General features: G+C 54.4%; 1 long non-coding RNA gene across 2 annotated transcripts; it reads right to left on the reverse strand.

The window, feature by feature from the left end:
- Positions 1–4,920: 4,920 nt before the first annotated feature.
- Positions 4,921–13,950, reverse strand: LOC143694892 (uncharacterized). Of its 2 annotated transcripts, XR_013183662.1 has the most exons (3): positions 13,750–13,950; positions 13,514–13,635; positions 4,921–11,340 (listed from the first exon to the last, which is right to left on the reverse strand). It is a non-coding gene; the product is annotated as an uncharacterized LOC143694892 (long non-coding RNA). The 2 variants fall into 2 exon arrangements; XR_013183661.1 differs by having other exon boundaries at positions 4,921–13,635.
- Positions 13,951–14,993: the final 1,043 nt, after the last annotated feature.

Raw genomic sequence — 14,993 nt, forward strand, 5'->3', positions numbered from 1 at the left:
CTTCCCTGGGCTGTCAGCCCTGCCCAGTGCTCCCTCAGTGGGGTAATGCTCATGGGTGCTTGTGGCACACTCTGCCCATGCCTTGGAGGGGAGGGGGTGGCCATCAGGAATGAGAAGCAAGGCCCTGGAAGATGTCCAGCTCTCTTTTAATTAACCTGAACAAGCCAGAGCTTAAGTTTCCGAGCCAAGCCGAAGTCTCCCTGTTAGGAAAAACCTGCAGTACCTGGCAGTAATTTAATAACTCTCATTTCGAGCTTTCTAATAGCGGTGCCGTGGAACGGCTCCAAACCCACTGGTCTCCCTGCCTTTCCGCAATCAAGTTACCTTTATTGCTTTATGGCAATATTAACAGAGATACCAGTGTGAATGCCTCACCTCAGGCTTAGCTGGCAGGAGCCTGGCACGGCTGAGAGGAAGCCCAGCGGTGCGCGGCGGAGCCTCTGCTCCAGCACCCACCCCAGCCCAGGGAACAGCCCCAGCGCTCCAGGCCCCTGTGCCAGGCACGTGGCAGGGTGAACTGTCACCCCTGTGATGGGGTCTGGCTCAGGGCTGCCCTGGCATTAAGGATGTCCATGCTCAGAAATGGTACACAGCATCACCCTGGGATTCTGCCCTTTTTGGGGAGGTGTTGCTGCAGGGGTACAGGATTAAGTCCTTTCCCAGCCACCAGAGGAGCTGCCAGGGACCCATGGGGAATGTGTCACCAGCTCCAGACACCTCTGCTCTAGCAGACTTGTCCCTTTCAGCCTAGCAGGAGTTAGGGGGTCCTGTGTGGCAGGGACTGCCTGTCCCCTGCAGAGCTGCAATTAGCTCAGTTGCACTAACCTAGAAGAGGGACTCCATGGCTGTAGCTTGAGGTGCTCCAGAAATACTCCTCCCTCCCAGAGAGGGCAGAATGATTTTCATCTTTGAATCCACAAGCAGAAGAGGGACAGGAAGAGTACATAGGAGACAAATCCCTCCATAATTTCAAGTCCAAATCATTCTGTTCTACAAGAAACAGCCCATCACGCAGCCAGGGCCATGTGAGCTGTTTATAGGAGCCCCAGCCATCCATCACTCACAGGTGTCCCTCCATGGGACTTTCCCTGGCTCTGATCTCCCCCAGCTAAACCCTGTCACCCAGCCCCTGATGCTTTAGAGGGGTTCCCCCAGTACTCCTGGCTCTGCTGCAGGTTTGTGATGCAACTGTGGTGCTTCAAGAGTAGGTTTAAAGAATGTGATTCCTCCTTGCTGGCTGGACATTGTAGGGAAAACTTATGGCACAGCCCTGACCAGGGGTACCACACAGGGATGTGGGGGATGTGGTCACCTTGCCCTCCCTTGACTCCCCTAGCCAGCCTGGGTGGCAAGGCACAGACTTGTCACTGCTGCCATGAGCACCAAGTGGCAGTGAGGAAGAGGAAGGGCTGAAGAAGCGCTCGGTGACATCGTGGGGAGGGCATGAGCTCCCCAGCCCCACTGTGGTGGTGGCAGCACCACAGCCCAGGGCAGGGCAGGGTTGTTGTATAAAAGCCCCTGGCCGTGGCTGGCCACCAGCGTGGGAGCTCACAAAGCAGCACTGTTCCAGTTTATGGGATTGGAAACAGCTGCTGGAGGGGCACAGATAACCTGACATAGCAGGGGCATGATGGGCTGCTGAGGGGACAGACTGACACAGAGCACGCCCTGCTGGGGTTCGCCCAAACCTTACTGGTCCCACTGGTTTCAGCTGGGAGCTGGGCTGGGGCAGTGCACTCTGCAGGGACTGCTGTGCTTTCCTCGAGCATCTCTCACTTGGAGGGAAGGTTTCTTCCCAAGCTGGGAAGTGGAGCCGAGTGTCAGTTTGTGTGTGGAGCCACTGCTAATACCTTCTTTGCTATTTTTAGCTCAGCAGCCTTGTGCTGTTCGTTTCAGCATATTTTTTTTCCTCCCAGTAAATTCCAAATCTTTTCCCTCTTTCACCTTCTATTCCGGGATGCTGCCTGTACCATTCGGCTTTGATCTGCACTGATGCCAAGTGTGTTTTGAAACTCTAAGTATAGCACATCCCTTGAATTTCTCTTATCTAGCAAAGCAGTAATATCCTCAAAGAGCTCCAGCAAGCTGGTTAAAAACCTGACATCGCACGGCTCAGTCCACACCAGCTACTCCTCAGCCTGGTTCCCAGGCATCCTCCCCTCCAGAGTGCTCTGCAGGCTTGTGACCTGGGCTGTGCTTTGCTGCTGGTGTCTCGAAGTCACTGTCAATCCTATTTTACAGTTCAGAGACTGAAAAGGGCAGCTAGGAGCAAAGAGGGCCAATATTTCTTTTTATTTTTTTATTTTTTCCCCCCCAAAGATACCTGAATGCAGCCTTGAATTTTGCATTTTTAAATTGATTGTAGATGAAAGTAATAATAATATTTGAGACTTCAAAACAACCAATTTTCCAGTGTAGGCAGGTAACTAGGAGGCCAAATGCAATCGTTTGTGACTGGCAGTGGATTGCAAGGGCAAAGATCTGAAGACTGCTCTTAAATCCGTCCCCAAAATGTCTGGTGCTCTATACACACACACTGTAACAAATTAATGTCAGATGCTGCACTTGGTATAATTAGACAGGATTTAGAGTGGCAGAGCCAGCAAATTGCTACAATTTATGTGAAGCCCCTACCCCAGGGTCTGCACCCACCGCTGCTTTGTCGTCACTGAAAATTCCTTCATCAGTTGAAGGATGCAGCTCCTGGGTTGCTTTGCACAATTTGGTCTCCAGTTTGGCCCCTGGATGAATCCCTGATGTCAGCTCCTTGGGATGCCCTTTGGGGTGCAGGGCATCAGTAGGAGCCCACAGAACTGATGAACTACATAAACCACAAAGGACACCTACCAGAAGGACACCAGAGCCAGAGTGCTAGGAAGCACCAATCTGCTTAGTAAATCCTTTTCTGCCTTTCCCCAATACGGAGTATGAATTAAAAAAAGCTTGGAGAAAAGAAAAAGCACTTTCATTCCCTAGTTCTTATTAAGAGATAAAGTCAATCTGGTTTAACTAACTAAGCCAAGCTCTGGCAGTGGCGGCGCGTGAGCGGCGCGGGTCTGCTCCAAAGTGGAACCAGCTCCCAGCCCCACACTTCAGGAAACATCTCATCCAGTGAACCTCGTATTTTTCCCACAAACTCCCCTCAAGCTGTAAAGCACATCTGGATGATTTTAGGCAGAAAGGGATTTTCCCAGAAAGTTGCAGGGGGAGGGTGGGGGTAGCGAGGGGCTGGTTATATTTGGAAACCTCTTTCAAGCACGAAGACCCCGTTGTGGCGGCAGCGTCGTGGGGTGATGCTGAGCGGCGCGGTGGTGAGGGCGGCTGTTGCACTGGCATGGAGAAATATCTGGCAGCAATTTGTGGCCACAGGTGGGTTTTTCTCCTTGCAGCTGAGTTTTGGATTGTTCTTCTGCCTGTGCTCCCTCGGCTGCCCTGGGATGAAGCAGGGACCTGCTGAAATCCTCCGGAGATTTGGTCCAGTGGCTCCAGGGCAGCTCCGGACATGGCACTGCTCAAAAGCAACAGAAAGGCAACAAAAAAAGGGCATTTTGAATAGACAAAGTGCCCCAACTGCCTCAGGGCCCAGTCAAGCATTGCTGTTGCTCAGAGGGGCCGGTGATGAGGGTATGAGGAGGCAGCTCATCAAGCCCTTATTAGCACAGGAACTGCCGAGCGCAAATTAACGCGCCAGACTCTGTCCCAGCCGTACGGGGAGCGCCGCCTGCGCAGCCACGCTGAGCAGTTTAATCAACTCAGAAAGCAATTTGTTCTCTCTCTCTTTATAACCTTGACAAGCTAGTGGGTTATTTTTAAGCACACCAGCAAAGGCAAAGGCAATTCCCGGCTGGTTGGCAGCTGGCTGTCAAACCACCACGCTGGGCAGGTGAGCAGCCCCTGCTTTAGAGCAGGGAAAACCTTTCCCCAGGCTGCAGCACTTTCACCCACACATGCCCAAGCCAGGGGCACTCTGCTGTAGGCACAGTCCATCACTTTGGGACAACACAATGGCATGATTCTGTTGATCTGGGGACACACGTATGCCCTGTCTGCTGGGTGCTGTGCTGTGGAGAAGGACGGAGAAGCCAAGATAGGTGCAGAGCTGAGGAACTAAGAACAACTCAGGACTGATGATTCTCCAGAGGATGGATGGGCAACTGAGAGGAGCTGTGTTGTGGCATTGCTTGCCCTGCCCTGTAATTTCTTCCCCTGGAGAGGGCTGTCCCCAGGAAGGGAGGATGGAGGAGATGGTGTGTTGGGATGGCAGACCCACTGCCACATGCACCCTGACACCCATCCTGCTCCTTCACCTCTTACATCTCACCTCCCAATGAAGGAAGGCAGATGTTTTGCCGACATGGTACCCACTGTGCAGCACACCCCAGGTCACCCAGGCACTGGTGTCAGGGCACCAGCCCAAAATTCAACCAGGGCAGCTCCCACCCTCCATGCTGCAGCATCCCTGCTGCCCACTGCAGTTCGGGTTTGTCCTGTGCAGCCTCCTTCCTTCCAGAGGCCAACTGGACCACTGCGGTGGGAGATATGGGACCTGGAAACCCGAGAGTAGGTGCAGCTGCCTCTGACTGCTTCGTGTCCTCAGGGCACTGGGCTGTGTTTGGTTTGGCCTGTGCTGCCCCAGCAGCTGCTCAGATGTGCTGGTGATAACACGATTAGCAGTAAATTGGTTAATGCTTTCCCAGCCAGCAGGATGAACGGGGTGCAGAGGCCACCTCCCTGCCACGACCACCACAGTCCTCTCAGCCCCGGAGGTGCTGGGTGCTCTTGGGGACAGTGCTGTCATGTTGGTCCCCCTCCTCTGGGAACGGGGGAGGGCCTGGGGAGCGAGATTCCTGCCCCAGCAATGATACGGTTCAGCGCCTGCACTTCCAGCTGATTTAAAGCAATGTCCAAGTTTATAGAGAATTAGTGAGACTAAGGAACATTATTTTTCTTTATTAGGTTAAAGGGTAAGCAAATACAATCAATCTTGTCATGTATCACAAGATGTCAGCAACTTCCCACCTCAGCCAGAAAATTACCGGCTCCTCAGTGGATTGTGGAATTACATTCATAACCGCAGAAAACAAATATATACATGTATATTTTAATGAAAACACTGAAGGTTGCTACCTCACATCATCATCACAAATAGGTTACTGCTGAGCTAATTTAATCAACAGCAAAATCCAGCTGCAGAGGAACCCCCACTTGGAGGAAGATGCAGCCCACGCAGGGAGATGAAGGTGTTGGTGAAGGGATCTGTGTGGGATGGAGCTGGCAAACATGACCCCAAGCCCCAGGCTGGGCTGGTGTCCACAGGGACTTGGTGCCCCAGCCCCAGCCCCGACCCAGATGAGTGCAACCATATGAGTGTAACCATAATGCTGTGTTCTGCCCCATGCTTTAATGATGCTCTACCCCATGTTTTAGCCATGGGGACATCTTGCAATGGCCGCGTTTTGGCTCAGTTTGGCTTCTTCATTTAACAGCTTCCTAACTCAATTGCACTCATCCCCATCCTTCCCTTGCCATTCCTGGTTCAGATAACCTTGCTGAACTCCTCTTGGAGATTAACCAGAGAGGGGGAGCCCATTAGCTGGTCCGAGCTTTAGAGTTGCTAATCAAAGCTAATGAATTAACCAAGAGGGTGTTGATTTCCAATCTGAGCATTCAGGAGGAGGGACAGGATCTGTCCTTCCCTCTGTCCCATCTCCTGCATGCCACTGCAGTCCCCTGCTCTGACAGTGCAGGATGCTGCCCTCTCCCCTTTCTCCATCCACAGTCCCCCCTGGCTCGATGCCAGGCAGGGGCGAGGTAAGAGGAAAGCCCTTTTGAGCTGGGAAGACACAAATAATCATTGTAATGATGACTGGTAGGACTCTGAGCTGCCTGCCAAGATCATGAGCTGCTCAGACAGCCCAAAGAGCAGCAAGGCTGGAAGTCATCTGGCAAGCATGGGGCTGTCCACAGCAGTGGCAGGGCAGAGGGCAGGGGATGTGGAGAGGCGAGGAGGAGCAGGGGGCCGGAGCCTTCCTGCCTGGCAGGATGAGGGATGTGGCCCAGCAGGGCCAGTCTCACAGTCACGGGCACTGTGCCATGAAGGAAGCTGTGTGTGCTGGCCAGCACGGCCAAGGGCTGCTCCTGCCCCGCGTGTGACCCTGCATTTACCCTGCTGTCCCCATGCAAGGGCGGCCGGGTGACAGTTCATCCAGTGCCACAGTGACTGTGTGGCTAAACACAAAGTGGTGCCCTCCTCACTCTGCAAAGGGCAGCACAGAATCATCCTCTTTTGCAGCTCCAGGTCCCCAACTCCAGTGTGTCCACATGTCATTCCAAAGCAAAAATATTTGGTGGCCTCAGCAAGGTCCCCCAGCCTGGAGGCATTAGGAGGAGAGGGGTGGCCCAGGCAAGTGCAGTTGTTCTCTTGGTGGGAGGGTGTCTTCTCACTCCAGAACACCGCACTCTCCAAGATCTGATGTGCAGGGGAGGTGATGATGGCAATGCTGTCCCCTGTCACTGTGGCATGGTGCCTTGTCCCTGAGATGCTCATGGGCAGGCAGTCTTGGATGTGTATCATTCCTGGAGATGATCTGCACACAAAGCTGGTAAGGCCCTCATACCCAGACAAGTCACTGTCTGTCCCTCTCCTACCCAGCTGCCCACAGAGCCACGCTGTGGGTCTCTGTCACCTCTGTCACCTCTGTCACCTCTGTCACCCAGCAGGAGAGACCAGGTTTCCCCAGCATTTATTCTCCAAACCTGCCAAGGGAGCCCAGCTGTCCACCCCGAGGATAACACAGGCAGCCTGAGTCTTGTCTGGCAGAGTCACCACTGCACTCCAGATCCTGCTGAGTGCCCAGCCCGTGGTGACAGGGACCATAAAACACTTGCGTGGCAGTGCTGAGGGCTGGCTGCCTGCCTCCTTTGGACTGTCCCCAGTTCAGAAGCACCCAGGCTTGCCCAGGTTGCTCAAGGCTCCTCTGGGAGCTCTGGTTCAGCTCCTGTGCATTGCAGGGAAGCTGTGGCAGCTCGGAGCTGCAGAATTACTGAGGTTGCACCACTTGTTTCTTGCCCAGCTGATGTTGGCTGACAGCTGCCATGCACACACTGATACTCCACAGAACTGGCAGCAGGATGCTGTCTGTTCCTGCCTGGAGTTTGCCTGCACCACCTGCTGCCCACTGGACAACGATGGCTTCAGTGAGCAGAGCCCAGGTGTGCCCCAGTGGCATGGGGCACAGCCACCATGCTGAACAGCATGCCTGGGAAAGCTGAAACATGTGCAGGCACAAACACACAAATTGCAGCCCCCTGCACCTGGTGGCACATGCAGACCCCCAGCCTCAAGCTGGACTCCTCCACCTGATCCCAGGGCTTTCAGGTGAACCCAAACACCTTTAAAAAGGGTTTTCCAGCAGGACATGGGCAGGAGCACCACGGTGAGCCGGCTGCCCTGGCGCTGCAGGCGCCCTGCATCCGCAGCCACCGCGTGCTGCCGTGTGCAGCCCCAGCCTGCCCTCATTTATCTCCCCTCCAAATTGTGAATGAACGAACTTTCTCCCAGAATAAATAACCATCGCTCAAAAGTTATTTTAGGGCTGGTCTCGGTCGCTGGAGTTTCCGCGCCTGCTGAGGCCCATCACATTGTTTTCTGCTGCTTTCCTTGGCACGGCCCCAGTCCAGGGTTCAGAAGTTATTACTATAAAAGTCAAATTGCTTTGAGGGGGGGAGGCTGGGGGAGGCAGGGTCGGTGGAGGGAGAGGGGATGGGATTCCTGGAAAGTCTCCAGCCAGGGATAATTGGAGCTGTGCGGGGTTGGACCAGTCCCCGCCGTGCTCGGGGGAGTGTTTCACCTGGCCGGTGGCCAGAGGAGCCAAGGCAAGGAGGAGGAGGAGGAGGAGGAGGAGGAGGAGGGCTGGGTTATTGCAGGCACAGCCCCCCCTGAAATGCAGTGCTGCTGGGGGGGATTCCTGGGGGCGCCCAGGCTCATTCCTTGCCATCTCCTGGAGAGCCCTTGCCCATCCTCCTCCTTGCGGCCCCTTGAACCTGCGCTCGCCCCACTTCCATTTATGCTGGTTATTTCCCCATCTACAACACTAATTACTTTCCTGCCTTTGCACTGAGGATTGCCTTAAGCCCTGAAATATTAATGTTTAATTTCCCTTCTAAAACTTCCTCTTTCAGTGTTTGCCACTACCACTTGGTAAATTTTGGCCATCCATAAAAGCAAATGTACTGCCCCTTCACACAGGCACTGCACCCAGTTGCAGTAAAGCTGGTGATGAGATACCAGTTCCCATCCTGAATGAAGCAGCATCACCCTCAATCCTTTGGGCTCTTTTCCCACACCCTCTGTGGTCAAGGGTTGCCCTGGACCTTCCCTAGCACAACAGGGCAGGAGCAGCTCATGGATGTGGGATCTCAGCAGGGATGTCCTCTCCCAGGGTGTGCTTGTGGGATTGTGCCCTGGCTGCTGTGTCCCAAATCCTTTGATCTAAACTCGATGCTTTTTTTCCCGTTTAAAAATGATTTCTGTGAATGGTCATGCTGATGTGTCCGTGCAACTTCATTAGCATTCAGTTTGCTCTCTCCTTTCCTCCAGGCAGCCTTATTTTTATTATTCCCATTATTTAAGGTTGACCTTACAGCAATGACCAGCATCCTCCTGGCAGAGAGGGCCGTGTCTGTGCTGGCCCTTCCAACTTGCACCCCAGAGACCTGCCCCGGGGTGCCCCTCACCCTGAAGCTGGCACCCCAAATCCACCACAGCCCACAGTGCTGGGGAAGCAGTGCAAACACCCTGCAGCCAGGATTCATGGGCTGGGAGCAGGCAGGAACAGCCAGGAGATAAGAGGTGGCTCAGCTTTGATATGTGCAGCTCGTACGCCTGGAGCAAAATCATCAGACAGGGGCATCCACTCAGTGAGGCAACTGCTGGGCTTCCAGGGACAGGGAGCAGGCACAGGAGGTTACCTGGCAGCAGGATGTGACAGCAGAAAACGTGACCTGTGGAGGCACTTCAGAGAGGACATCTTCATGGAATCACTGACGGGAAGAGCCCAGAGTTGTCATCCCACTGGCACTCCAGCCCAGCTCAGCCACCCTGGCACAGCACAGGGCACATCCCCAACCCCCTCCCTGCCTCATCTCCTGCCAGGGTGATGAAATATTGCACTACCTGTGATGCTCAGAGTGAGCGAATATAAAAGTATTAACAGAGTATAAAGAAGAAAAATGTGAAGAAAGGAGAGGAGAGTAAGCAGGGTGAATTTCAGCTCCATGGCAGCTGGGAGACAGGCGAGGCACTCTGCCCTATGCACCTGGGACCTCACTGCCTGAGGACATGTGGAAAACCCCTGTCCCAGGGCTGCAGAGTTGCCATTCCACACCTACCATGACCCTGCACAACCCCCCAGGCCCAGCTGGTGGGGCAAGTCTCTGCTTCTTGCAGGTAAAAGCCAGCAGAAATTGTCCCTGGGGCCACATCCAGGTGGGCTGGTGGGTGAGGTGGACTCTTGGCTCCTCTGTACAATTTTTCCACCTAACCTTTCATTTTAGAGAATCATAGAATGGTTTGGGTTGGACCTTTAAATGCCATCTAGTCCAGCTCCCATGGGCAGGGGGATCTTCAGCCAGTTCAGGTAGTCAGAGTCCCATCCAGCCAGGCCTTCCAGGGATGGGGCACTCACCATCTTTCTGGGCAGCCTGTACCAGTGTTTTACCATCCCCAATGGAAAAAGACTCACTCCTTATATTGAATCTAAATTGCCCCTCTTTCAGTCTAAACCCACTGCCCCTTGTTCTGTCCCTTTTAACACCCAGCTGTGAACCCTGCCACCCCACCGGTCCTCTCCTGCAATCGCTGTCCACCAGGCATAGCTGGTTCCTTCTCTATCCCCTCCCTAATGGATCTGACAGCTGCTCCCTGCACTGGGCCAGGTTTCAGTTTCCCCACGCTGAGGTTTTCTTGCACAGTCTGTTGCAAAGCCAGAGCCAGGGCTGTCTCAGCCAGGCAGCAGCGATGCTCCCGGCCATGGCCCTGCTGCCAGGTGGGTCACCCTGCTGGCCCCTCGTGGCCCTCACCAGCACACTGGGGACAGGAAGGAAAGAGCAGAGTCGTAGGAATCCGATTATGAACTGAGCAATAGCACGTGCGGAAGAGCCTGTGGGGAAGGGGCTTCCAGGGCTATTTTCGCCCAACGAAAGTTGCAATTAATTTGCGGAGGAAGTCGCTCGGCATTAAGAAACCCTCCAGGCAGAGTCCGGACCCAGGGACACACATCCCATTATTTTCTCGTTTAAAAACCATCTCGGTGGTGAAGGGGGCTGCTCCCCCCAGGCTGGCGCTAACGGGGAGCCGGGGGGGAGCTGGGGAAGGGGGGAGCTGGCTCTGGAGGGGCAGGCGTGTTTGGAGAGGGAGAGGGAGCTGAAATTAACCTTGGAAAGCATTCAAATTAGACTGTGTAATAAGAGACCCACTTCTCTGGGTAAATTTGTTAGGATTAGGGCTCACTGAGCTGTTGAGGAGAATTCAGCATGGCTCAGAGCCAGGATGAAATGAAGCTCCTGGCTTGGTCGGCTGCGGGAAAGTCCAGGCTAATGGGCTTTGGTTCAAACTTTGATAGGAAAAAAATCCAGGAACAAAGGCACTAATTCTTCCAAAAGCCCCAAAATCTCAGTTTATACATTTCTGTTTATGTTCATTCATAATAGATATACACAGCTGTTCTTATCATTCATATTCAAATTCCATATGCATCCTTAGCAGTTAGTACTCCTGCCTCAAACGGAAAAAAAAAAAAAAGCCATGTGGAAGATTAAAGAAAACTGAAAAACAACCTGTCTTGGGGTGTGAATTCTCCCAGCATCTGTGTCTGACATCAGGTCCTTGCACTGGGGTCCAACCTCGGGACAGAGGAGGAGCCCACTACAAGCATGGGCTGGACATTTTAAAAAGGACTTTTCTGAGTCTCTTTGTCACCTGCCACGGACCACCCATCTGCTGAGCTTTCTCTGCTCTGGGCAGGGAGGTGGCTGGCAGGTGTTCACCCTGTGCCACCAGTCCCGGCACCCACCAGCATGCCCATGGCTTCCCCAGTGATATTGTGCAACTGGAGAGGAGGGGATGAGACCGACCTGCTCCCCATGGTGGGGCATCTGTGCTTACACTGCCCTGGGTGAACAGAAGGGAACTTTTCCAAATTCCATGGTTATAAGCTAAAAAAGTCGCAAACCAGCCAAAACTGAAACAATGATTTTATGTTATTCGGTCTTTTCTTCTAAAAAAATATTCTCTGTCTCACATTCCACAGGATCTCTCCTTGCTTCCTTTAAAAATTATCCCTGGAGTAAGGACCAAAAGAAAAAAAAAAACATTTAAATCTGGATATCTCATAAAATATTTGCATCTTAAACCTTATTTTTTGATCCCTGGAATTTGCTCCTATGGACAAATCTAGTGCTGTTGAGTAAAGCTCATTAGTAAGAACTATCTGCTAGAACGAGCAGCAGGGACACAGATAGCACAGATACTTGAAGTGTTGTCACTGGGTTTCAGAGTTAATCCTGCTGAGAAGTTCCCCTCTCAGCTCGGAGCTGTTGTTTTGCACATCCATGACACTGCTACTGATTCTTAGGATTATTAGGGAAGGCTGGGACTCCCTCCCTCTGCAGTGGATGTGTAACCCGTGGTACCTCAGTGTGGATGGCAGGAGCACCAGCAGTGGCGCCAGGCGGCTGCAACAGCCCCTGACCCTCCTCCTCCTCACCTCTGGCAGTGCCCAGGTGAGATGCAGGCTCTGGCACGGCAGGGATGTGGCCTGAGCCGTGCTGGGCAGCTCTAACCCGTGCTCCAGAGCCAGGAGGGGGTGTCAGGCCCTGTGGAGCAGCGTGCTGCTGCTGTATTTACATTCCAGCCTAAATTGGCTTCTCCTCTGGTCCTGTCCCCGTCCCCTCCTGCTGCGTGTTCCCCCGGCTGCCGCAGCCCCTCCGTCTGCTTGAAATATCCTTTAATCGGGAGCTGCTCGTGTTTTCCGGCCACAGCAGCAGGGGAGTGGCAGCCTGGGGACAGGGGACAACCCCAGCACACCCGGACAGGGGCCATGTCCCTGGTGCTGTGCCCAGCACGGTCTGTGGTGCCTGGGAGTGCACAGGCTTGTGCCAGCACCTTCCCCTGCATCACCCTCACACCCAGGGCACAGCTTTAACATCTGCCCAGGACGTGTCCCCACTCAGGCAGTGCTTGGGTGCCTGTGAGATGTGAGGGGAGGCATCATCCTGAGATGGAAAGATCCCCTGTGGGCTGCAGAAGGCAGGCCAGAGGAGCAGAAAGCAGGCTCACCCAGCCGTCTTTCATTTCATGAACAAACACATGAAGACCTGGAAGCAATAAATCCAGAGCTTGGACTACAAAACCAAACACGGCTGCAGCTCCCTCTTGGAATAGGAAAGTGGGAGAAAGAGGGCAGCCACAAAGCCAGCTGAGGAGCACAGGCACTGTGTCCCCTCCTGAAACCACCAGGATGCTTTAAAGGGGCTGCTTCAGGGTGCTCTGGCAAAAAATGTGTTCCCAAAAAGCTGTGAGGGCTGGTTCCTTTGTGCTGTCAGTCACTGTGCCCCAGGGATGCACAGAGCATTCTTGGAAGCAGCCTGGATTGGCAGGTCCCAGGGTGAGCAGGTGTCCCTCACCCAGCTGGGAGCAGCAGGAGCAGAGCCCAGGGTGCAGGGGTGCACTGGGAGCACAGGTACCCTCGGGGTGCGCAGCATCACCCACACCCCACGCTCGAGGTGCCAGCTCCTGCAGCAGCCAGGGCCCCTCGGGGGCAGTGGGTCATGTGTGCTGTGCCAGTGGGTGCTGTCCTGGCTGCTGCCCCGATGTGGGGCTGCCCTGGGGGTGCTGCTGTGGGAGGGGGCTGCCCTGAGCTGCTCTGTGGGCAGGGCACCCAGCCAGGCATTTCCCAGGCTGGGTGTTTCCTGCCCATGGGTGCAGTGTGGCACCGGTGGCCAGGATGACTCCCACCTTACAGTTCTCCCTGGAAAAACAGATGGGAGCTGTTTTTCACCCAGTCCAGCTATCTCACTCCTGCTGCCAAGCCCCCACTGTCCCCCTCCCATCCTGCACCAGGAGCTGAGCATTTGTGTTGCTGGCCCTGCCAAGACCCTCGGGCTCACCTGCCCATGCAGAGGGAAGGACAGGTGTGTGCCCAGGCTGTCAGCACTGCCCCCAAACCAACAGAACTCACTTTAGGAATCCCTGATTCCCATGTTGCTGGGGACATCCCACCCTGGAGACTCAGGGAGTCCTGCTCCATCGGGCAGGAGACCCAGGGAGGAAGAGGAGAAGAGGATGGAGAAGTGACAGCACAACCAATGGGCAATGCGAGCCGTTAGTGGGATCCCTGGCCAAGTCTGCACTCCCCCATGGTCAGCCTGCAGTAATCCCAGCTTTTCCCACATCCCTGCCAGGTACAAGGGCAGACTGGGTGCCCACCAGCTCCCTCCCCAGGACTGCACTCACCTGACACGACGATCTTACAGGTGATCTTTTCCAACCAGGATGATTCTATTGCTTCCCCTGGCAGCCAGGGAAGCTGCAGCAGCATCGGAGCTGCCTTCTCCTTCCAGCATTCGGGCAAACTGCTATTTGTAAAACAAAGGTGAAAACATCAAATCAGATGGATGAGTCAGAGGAGAAGTTCAAAAAACGGGGAGCGCGGGGAAGGGGAGAAGCAGGATCTCCATCTCCCCTCCCACCTGCCAGCAGGCAGCGAGGCGGGCAGGGGAGCAGGCGGCTCCTCGCCTGCTGGCAGCCCATCACGGCTTCAAAGGGGCGCAGATCGGATCGGCAGCAGCCGGGGATGCACCGAGCAAGCGCTTAGCGGGGAAAGGAGATGGCTCCGATAAGCCAACGTGTGAACTCCCAGGTTTAAATTAACTAATGACTTCAGATGCTGCCGATAGTCTGCAGGGGATGGGGAGGAGTGATTTATGGGAGAAGATTAAACAGACTAATTAGGCCAGCTTTACCACTTAGGAGTTACCAGCCAGGCTGGGGGCTGTGCCAAGGAGGACCCACTGTGCCCCAGCCTTGTGAGAAAGGATGGGGAGCAACTCCAGCCCCTCCTCGGCCCCCTCCAGCCCCCCCAAAGCCACAGGTGCTCTGGCAGCCTCCTGACCCCGGAGCACCCCTGGGTGCAGGAGATCCCACCATGCACCCCAGCACTCGCCCACGGCTCCTGCTCTCAGGTGCAGACATGGGAGACTTGTGGACTCTCCCCTGCTGCCTGACCTGAACCTCCCCAGGGCTTCCCAACCAGAACAGAGGGTCCAGGGTCTGCCTGACCCCCACTGCTTTATGGCTACAGGACCAGGCACTAACATGGAGCAGGCACCACTGCTGCCAGGTCTCTGGGGTGAAGTGCAAGGTCAACAGAGCTCACACCAAGGTTCTTTCAAATCCCAGTTACATACACGCCAAGAATCAGTGATTTCCAGTGGCTGGGCAAGCACTGAGCTCAGCCTTACCCTGCACCAACTCACTGCTCTCATGTGTAAGGAGCTGCTGTGGTCTCAGCCAGGAGAGCTTTTTACCACGTTATGGGAAAGCTCTTGGAGTTTCCTTTTCCAGGAGCCTGGGATATAATAAAAAGGCCTCCTCAGGCTTCAAAGCAGGAGGATTTTCATTGCTTCCTGGGCCAAGAACAAAGCACCATTGAGCACAGCCAACAGTTGTTGTCTCTGTCCCTTGATGTGCATCCCGTTCTCAGGCTTGGAGGGCACGGTTCACAGGGATGGAGACAGGTTCATGCACAGCCATTGCTCTGGACCAGGAACACTCTGAGACAGGTTTGCCCCCTTAAATCATCCTACTTTCACCATGAACTGCCAGGGTGGCCATGGGCAAGGCATGGGGAGTGCTGGTGGCCTGACCCCAGGGCTGGCAACATTTCCCCATCCACTCACTTGGTACCTGTGAGACAACAGGGCACTGCTGGAGT

This window comes from Agelaius phoeniceus, chromosome 10, assembly GCF_051311805.1.
Source record: "Agelaius phoeniceus isolate bAgePho1 chromosome 10, bAgePho1.hap1, whole genome shotgun sequence".
Classification (NCBI taxonomy): Eukaryota; Metazoa; Chordata; class Aves; order Passeriformes; family Icteridae; genus Agelaius; species Agelaius phoeniceus.